Genomic DNA, 9,366 nt, shown 5'->3' with positions numbered 1-9,366 from the left:
CAATCTGCACCCCAAACAGAGATAACACATCGAAGGGGTCAATTGGCAAGAAAACGAAAACGAGAAAGAAAAAGGGGGAGCCGCTCCCAAGGCTCCCTCTTCTCCCGATTCGTAAGTGTGCCTGGCTTTAATCCTGGCGCCATCTGTATTCCTTGTAGCGATACACGAGGTGCTACAGATACTGTATGTAGGGAAGGGTCCTACAGCCTTTTCATAGAAAGGGAAGGGCGGGTCCATCAGGACGACATGGCGATCTCACCCGAAAATAGATTTTTCGCTTCGCTCAAAATCCGTTTTTTGGGCTCAAGCCATGTCGTCCTGATGGAAGTATACCAGAGCATTACTGTATCTGTGGATTCTCAGAACGTGCCTTACTCCCCGGAGGTAATTTTTCCCGGTCGACTAGACCTAGAGACCTAAGATGTTACCGTTATACATCTTTTCAACTAACCATAAACCATGTTAGAGCTTCCTGCCCCCTACAGGGAAGAGTCCTACTAGACTCTGGAAAAGTCTGGAAGAGTACATATACCTATGTATGAATACCAGGTTAGCCAATATAGTGGTCTCACCCTATATTAAGTAAAGCATAGTTTGTAAAGAACCACTGCGTCAATATGAAATATCGACCAGTTCTCCGCACAATACTTGTATTGGACAAAGGTTTATATCCGCATAGGAGGAAACTAGTAAATCCGCCACCGTCCCCTTATGGGACGGAGTCCTCCCGTTAAGGGAAAGCATAAACCAATGCAACATAGCTTGCATAAAGGAACAATCTATTAGAATTATCCCAGATAAAGTACATAGAATGAATGCTCAATTATACCAATAAATTGACACAGGTGAAGGAGACGCAAGGTTCTCAAGAACAAGTTTATTGACAGACAATAAATAGACAGGTTAACAACAATTATATATATATATATATATATATATATATATATATATATATATATATATATATATATATATATATATATATATATATATATATATAGAAGAGGATAACCCAAAACTTTAAGCATAAGTATGATAGTAAACAGAACTTGTTTATCTGAAAGAAAAAACATTATTGCCACTTTTAAGATACCGAGGTATCAAAGTCATAAAAGTCTGTATTGCAAATCAATCACATTAGCGTTAGAAACGCTCGGCACACATGTCTGCACTTATGCTAGGTTCACCTTTGGAAATGGAAGAGTGTACGTGGGCAACTCAGTGCCCTCACTTAGTTTGTAGCACAGTATGTAACTACACACTCACCCTGGAATTAATCGTCCCAATTAAAACCACTGTTCCTCGCAGAGTTAAACAGTAGGGTTAACGACGCGACCCACTGCTACCACAGATCTCTTTAGTTCCTCTACTTGCTTCGCATAGTGGCGAAAGAACACTCTGGAAGACTTCCAGCCAGTGTATGAACGGAGATGTTCAAAATCCATACAATTAAAGAAATTTAGGGATGAGGCAACTTTCCTCGGATCGTGACCTGCGGGTGTACTGTCAGGATCCGCTCTGCGAATAAAATATGTGATTTTCGCTCTGAGTTGATTCAGAGATAAATTTGAGCCTGACGTTTCTCCCCTGAATAGTTGACCACCCTTGAAGTCTGAAGTTCTACGAAGATAGACCTTTAGGCATTCTACTGGACATAGAGATGCATCTTCTTTCAGAGGGCAGATTCTCCAGGGACCCCACCTGTTGGTGGGTAACTCATTCTTGGCGAGAAACGTAGGATCCAGAAATAGGTTCAGTTCTCCCCCATCCAGGAACTGAACACGACCTGCCTCTCTCGAGAGGGCTACAATCTCACTAACCCTGGCCCCGGATGCGAGTGCAAATAGGAAAATAACTTTTTGGGTCAAATCCTTTAACGCACACTCCTCATTGCTCAACAGAGAAGCGAAATGAAGAACTTTGTCTAAAGACCATGAAATGGGCTTTGGAGGTGCTGAAGGTCTGAGCCTAGCGCAGGCTCTCGGAACTTTATTAAAGATCTCGTTACCGAGGTCGACCTGGAAGGCATATAGAATGGGTCTTGTCAAAGCAGACTTACGCGCCAAAATCGTGTTAGCTGCCAACCCTTGACCATGGAGGTGGATGAAGAAAGATAAGCAGAAGTCTGTCGAGATCTCCTGCGGATTCTTCGCCTTGACAAAGGCCACCCATTTTCTCCAAGATGACTCATATTGCCTTCTAGTAGATTTGGACTTATATTCCTCTAGGAAGTCTATGCTGGCTTTCAAAATCCCGAAACGCTTTCTCACCGCTAGGGAGAGAAAATCATGAGCTGCAGGGTCCGGGTTTTCTGTAATGAAGCGCAGACAGTCGACTTCTGGACTCGCTGGGTCAGAACTGGATCTGGTAGCGGTAGAAACTTCAACCGTAGTTCCAATGCTAAGGGGAACCACACGCCGTTCGGCCACTTGTGGGCCACTATTGCCGCTACCCCCCTTGAAGGATCTCAGTTTGTTGAGGACCCTCAACAGAAGGTTGTGAGGAGGGAACAGATAAATCCTGGACCATCTGTTCCAGTCGAGGGACATCGCGTCCACTGCTTCCGCTAAGGGGTCCTCGTATGGGGACACGTACAGGGGCAACTTCTTGTTGTCTTTCGTCGCAAAGAGGTCTATCTGCAGTTCTGGGACTTGATTCAGAATGAAGGAGAATGATCCTGCGTCTAAGGACCATTCTGACTCTATCGGTGTGAACCTGGATAGAGCGTCCGCTGTCACATTGCGGACTCCTTGAAGGTGAACTGCCGACAGGTACCACTTCTTCTTTTCCGCCAATCGGAAGATGGCCAACATCACCTGGTTGAGAGGTGGTGACCTCGATCCTTGTCGATTCAAGCATCTCACAACTACCTCGCTGTCCATCACCAACCTTATGTGGATCGAGTGACGCGGGGAGACTTTCTTTAAGGTAAGTAGCACTGCCATAGCTTCTAGAAAGTTTATGTGAAAGGTCTTGAATAGCTTGGACCAAGTCCCCTGGACTTTTTTCCGATGAGAGTGACCTCCCCATCCCTCCTTCGAGGCGTCTGAGTGAATCGTCACTGACGGGGGAGGTGGCTGAAGAAGAACCGACTTCTTTAGATGTCTGGCTTGGGACCAAGGCCTGAGAAGAGTACGTAACCGAAGCGGAACTGGTCTTCTCAGATCTCTTCGCGCGTTTGATGCATAACTTCTCCAAACTCCGGTTGCATCCTTTAGCTGTGCTTTTAGCACCGGGTCTGTCACCGAAGCAAACTGGAGAGAACCCAGTACCCTCTCCTGTTCGCGTCTTGATATCCTTTCGGAATCTAGAAGTGTCTTGACAGAACCCGCTATCTCCTTCCTTTTCTTCGCCGGGATGGAGAAATGGTGTAACATTAGGTCCCAGTTGATATCCAGCCACTGGAACTTTTGAGATGGAGAAAGTCGAGACTTTTTTCTGTTGATCTTGAAGCCTAGATACTCTAGGAACTGGATCACTTGACTGGAAGCTTGCAAGCATTCTGTCTCGGATGCTGCCCACCCCAGCCAGTCGTCCAGGTAGGCTACTACCTGAATTCCCTTTAGGCGTAATTGTTTGAGAGCTACGCTCGCAAGCTTCGTGAAAATCCTTGGGGCTATATTTAGCCCGAATGGCATGGCTCTGAAGGCGTATAGCCTTCGTTGTAGCTTGAACCCTAGGTAGGGGGAGAGTCGACGGTTGATTGGGACGTGCCAATAGGTGTCTGACAAGTCTATGGAGACGGAATATGCCCTCTTGGGCAGTAAGGTCCTTATGTGTTGCAGTGTTAGCATCTTGAACTTGCAATTCACTATGAACTTGTTGAGTGGCGACAAGTCCAGAATGACTCTGAGTTTTTCCGAGTCTTTCTTGGGAACACAAAATAGCCTCCCTTGGAATTTGATGGACTTCACCCTTCGGATCACTTTTTTCTCCAACAGTTCTTGGACGTACTCCTCCAGAATGGGGGTGGAGTGTTGGAAAAACCGAGGGCACGGGGGTGGAGTGCTGTACCAGCTCCAGCCCAGTCCGTTCTTGAGTAGGCTTTTGGCCCAGGGATCGAAGGTCCACCGATCCCGAAAATTCTGAAGTCTCCCTCCTACCGGCATCATCTCACTTGGACTGCCGTCCTGAGGTCTTGCCTCCCTGACCGCGACCACCCCTGAATCCCCTTCCCCTTGGGGGGCGCCTAGACGAGCCTCTGGCTGCTCCTCTAGGCTTTGCTTGAAAGGAAGTAGACTGCCCTTCGAACGTTGGGGTGAATGCCGTGGACTGTGTCGACACGGCCTGGGGTACCCACTGGAATGTGGTCGGGGTTTGTGCCACCATCTGGGGTACTGAAGGCAATGGCAATTGCAGTTGCTGTTGCTGTCTAAGAGGCTTGGCTGGCCGAGACGGTAGCCTAGTCCTCATAGTCTTCCTCTTTGGTTGAGGACCCTCATCCGGGGAAGACTTTCTTTTGATATCCAGGCCCCACTTCTGGAGAAGGTTTCTATTCTCCGTGGCGGCCTTATCAACAACTTCTTTGACCAATTCGGTAGGGAAAAGGTCTTTGCCCCAAATGTTGGAGGAGATTAGTTTCCTTGGCTCATGCCTTACCGTAGCCGAGGTGAACACGAACTCCCTACAAGCTCTCCTCGCCCTGACGAAGCTATAAAGATCCTTCGTCACTGTGGCCAGATGAGTCTTGGCCACTACCATGAACATTTCATGGACCTTGGGGTCACTTGCCATCGTCTCAAGAGTAGTCTGAAGAGACATTGAGGCAGCCAGTCTTTCTTTTGTCTCGAGCTCTCTCCGCAAAAGAAAGTCAGACAGCTTAGGGAGGTCCTTGCCGAACTGACGTCCGGCAATATCAGCCTCCAACTTCCCAACTGAGAAGGTAAGATGGACGTCCTTCCAGTCTTTGTGGTCCATAGGCAGGGCCAGCGACAAGGGTTTACACTTCTCCAGGGAGGGGCAAGGCTTGCCGGCCTCGACTGCTTTTAGTACAGCCGCAAACCCTTTCTGTAAAAAGGGGAAGGCTCTAGCAGGAGAGGACACAAAGGAAGGGAGCTTCTTACTCAATGCAGCTACCTTTGAGTTCGTGAAGCCCCTCTCTTTCATCGAGGATGAAAGCAAAGCTTGGGCCTTAGCATGGTCCATCACTATGACCTCCTTCGGCTCTGTCTCCTCCTTTTAAGCTGGTTCCTTCCTCAACCGGACATAACAGTCCGGATATGACCCCTTGCTGGGCCAGAATTCCACCTCCTCTAGGGGAACTGAACCCAACTTATCCGAGATGACGATCTTTCCAGTCGTCATTGGCATGTGCTCAGCATACCTCCACGGGTTAGCATCTGAGCACAAGGGAAGGTCTTTCATATTGAGCCTTTTCTGGGGCCCATGTGATGCTGCAAGCCTCTGCATCTGCAGTTCCATTGCAGCCACCTTCTCCTGATTCTCCTTCTGCATTTGTTGGATCATTCCAACAATGGAGGAGAGGGACTGTCCCAGCTCTACTGGGAGAGCGGACGATGTTGAGGAAATAGGCTCCGGGATCTGAACCGGAGTAGCCGACACCTCGTCGACCTCTTCCTCTACAATGTCTGGGGCTTGAAACTCATCCTGGGCTCCTGCCAGGAGGTCTTCCTCTAGACGCTCGTCCACGTCAGACATCCTGTCGTCCAACTGGATGTCTTGCAAGGCGACCCCAACTTCAGCATCCACCTGGATCTGAACTTGGGGGATCTCCTCTTGAGGCTGGGGAATCACTGCATCAACTGATGCCCTAGGGAAAAGATACGCCCTCATCTTCTCACTTGGAAGATAAGGTCCAGAGGTGTTCTTCTGGAAGCCCCTTACCCAGGTACGAAGCTTCTCCCTTGCTACTCCCTTGCTATATCCCTTGATTCCGCCGTCCTAGGGGAATCAAAGGCCTCAGTAATCAGGTTAGTGCACACGGTACATACCTGAGGGTCCCAATACTGGAGATCACCCTTGGAGACAGCACATGCTGCGTGCCTCCTACAAAACTCATGTCCGCAGAGGTTCTTACTGCGGACGTTGCAGAAAACACTTCCGCACTTCGAAGGGTCCTCCTGTAAAGAGAAGAAATTTCCATGAGTATCAAGTGAACTACGTATCACTGGATATGCACAGTTTAGCATAACAAATCAGAAAGGAAAGACACACACTTGTGTTTCCTTCACAACCAATTGTTGCAGCCTTCCAGATAATAAAATCGTATGGTTAATCTCTTCTACAATAACCAATGAAAATTTTCCAGAGGAAACAGGTGTAGCTCACACCTAAGCAATGATTCTAAAATCCCGGATAATAGCACAAGAAAGAACTCACTTTCTTATCTGTAAGGCAACACCAAAGGGCTGTGCAAGACAACACAAAAGTGTTAGAACACACAGTGCTGTAACAAAACTTATACTATAGTTTTCTTCCTACAGTATATGTTATACTGAAGAATATTGGTACAGTATAGAAGGTAATGTGCCGGCCGGCACACACCATAACTAGCTTTAATGTATACTACTTAACAGCTATAAGGCGGCAGAACGCTGGTTCAAATGCATGTGCCGGTCGGCAGTAACTGCCGGCCGGCAACAGCCAATGTCGGCCGGCAATAACTGCCGGCCGGCAACTACACAAGGTAGTACCCGGCTGCCGGCCACTGCTCATAGCGACCGGCAGACAAGGGCTGACAATAGCCGGCCGGCAAAGGTAAACAATCGATGCCGGCCAGCAGCAAAAGAACCAGAGGACTACGACTGCCCGGCTGCCGGCCTCATAGGCCGGCAGCCGGGTCGGGTACAGCACTAGAAGAAAACAGAATGGATGCCGGGATAAGAGCGTAAACTACCTCCAAGCCCGGCAATCCGAAAGAGTCCATATAAGGAAGGGGAGAATCTAATTCAGGCTTCCTGACCAATGCCGTCTGGCTCTACAGGCAGGCATGGATGAGGGACCAAGGGAGGTCCGGGCAGCACTCAAAGCAGAAGACCCTTGCCGGCCGGCAAGGGACTGAGTCAATTCCACATCCTAACCTATCCTAGGTCCAGATGTAGAATGATGTACAGTACTGTAATGGCTAGGCCATTACAGAGATAGAGGGGGAAGGGACAAAAGAGGGTCCTACCAACCTTGCTTTAGTGAAGAATCACCCGCAGCCAAGAAAACTCATCTTAGCCTAAGGGAGATCCAAGGAGGGAGGCCAGCAATACTTGCCAGCTCCCAGTGAACCAAAGCAAGGAAGGTGTTGCTACTCCCAGGGAAAGGATCTTATCCTCCCACCGAGAACAGCAACAAGGACTAGTCTGCTAGATCACAAAAGAAGGAATCATCTCGTACAGAAACCTTCGGCAGTGACCTAAGGAGGCTAAGCCTCCTATGTCTGTGTCAGGCCAGCGAGGGAGACTCTACCCCAAGCCAGACAAACACAGACTCAGACTAAAAACTCTGATGTTCTGTCCCTCTCTGACACCAGAATTACTGGAACAGGGAGATACAGTAACACCCCAGTATAGTTGTATCGAAAGTTAATTCAGATAAACCACTAGGGTTAAGCCCAAGGCTTAAACAGAGGGAAAGGGATTGCATACCTTCTCCGAAGAAAAGAAAGCAACCGGGGAGTATGAGAAAGTATACTAAGGCTCCATAAGCAACTTAGCCTAGGCACCAAGAGAAACAATTACCTAAATCACCGAAACTCACTCGTATACTATCTTGGAAATATTCAACATAATCTTAAATGTATAAAAAACAGCTTAAAGCTTCAATAAAATTTTAAAACACTCGGAAAACCAAAATCATGCAGGAAGTACTAGGACCAAACGACTAGGCTACATGGCCTAGCATAGGCCAGAGTTGGCGAATACTTCGCCAAAATAATACTAAAAGCACGAAAGGAAATCCTATGTAACGCTAAATAGCTAAAATTTATTAAAGCAAAACAACCGGGAATGTCGCTCTGGCTAACTAAAACTCATACCTAGCGAGCGACAGCGTCCATGACGCCTCCGGTAGGCAACGGCTCTTGTAACAAAGATTAATACTATTAATCACTTTAAAATTTACCAAGAGCCTACATTTATACATAAAAGAAATGGTACTCAACTTATCAACGGTCGACGAAGTTGAAGAAGCCATGATAAGATGAATAAATCCAAGATTTGCGAGAAACACAGGAAAAAACACCGAGTTGTTAAACTACGCAAAAAGGAATGCAGATGGCGCCAGGATTGGCGCCAGGCACGGTTACGAAACGGGAGAAGAGGGAGCCTTGGGAGCGGCTCCCCTTTTTTCTTTCTCGTTTTCGTTTTCTTGCCAATTGACCCCTTCGATGTGTTATCTCTGTTTGGGGTGCAGATTGCCATGTGGCGTGTCAAGAATACGTCCTCTGATATGTCGCGATATCCCTTTCATTAGGGATATTCGCTCCAGGAGTTAGAATTTTGGGTAGCTTAAGGTAAATTCTCTGGGAATATCGCCGTAGTTGTAATATACCCTAGGAAGCTACCCTATAGGAACTTCCATCAGGACGACATGGCTTGAGCCCAAATATATATATATATATATATATATATATATATATATATATATATATATATATATATATATATATATATATATAAATATATATATATTCATATATATATGTATATATATATATATATATATATATATATATATATATATATATATATATATGTGTGTGTGTGTGTGTGTATGCATATATATATATATATATATATATATATATATATATATATATATATATATATATATATATATATATATATATATATGTGTGTGTGTGTGTGTGTGTATGCATATATATATATATATATATATATATATATATATATATATATATATATATATATATATATATATTTATAGATAGATAGATAGATATATTTGAATATATATAGATAGATATATATATATATATATATATATATATATATATATATATATATATATATATATATATATATATATATAGATAGATATATTTGACTATATATATTTATATATATATATATATATATATATATATATATATATATATATATATATATATATATATATATATATGCAGTGGCACCTCTATATAAGAATTTAATCCGTTCCACAACCGACTTCAGATGTAGAAAATGTTCGGATATAGAAAATGTTCGGATGTAGAAACGAATTTTCCCATAAGAATACATTGAAATAGGATTAATCCGTGGTTGAGCCCAAAAACCTATGATAACTCCTTAATAAATTAGCACACATAATTACACATGGCAATATGCACACTAAATTAGATAATAGACATATAAAAAAGAATAATTAGCAAGAAATAATAAATAAGAAATGTGTTTT

The sequence above is a fragment of the Palaemon carinicauda genome, chromosome 1 (assembly GCF_036898095.1).
Source record: "Palaemon carinicauda isolate YSFRI2023 chromosome 1, ASM3689809v2, whole genome shotgun sequence".
Taxonomy (NCBI): Eukaryota; Metazoa; Arthropoda; class Malacostraca; order Decapoda; family Palaemonidae; genus Palaemon; species Palaemon carinicauda.
This window is presented reverse-complemented; position numbering follows the sequence as displayed.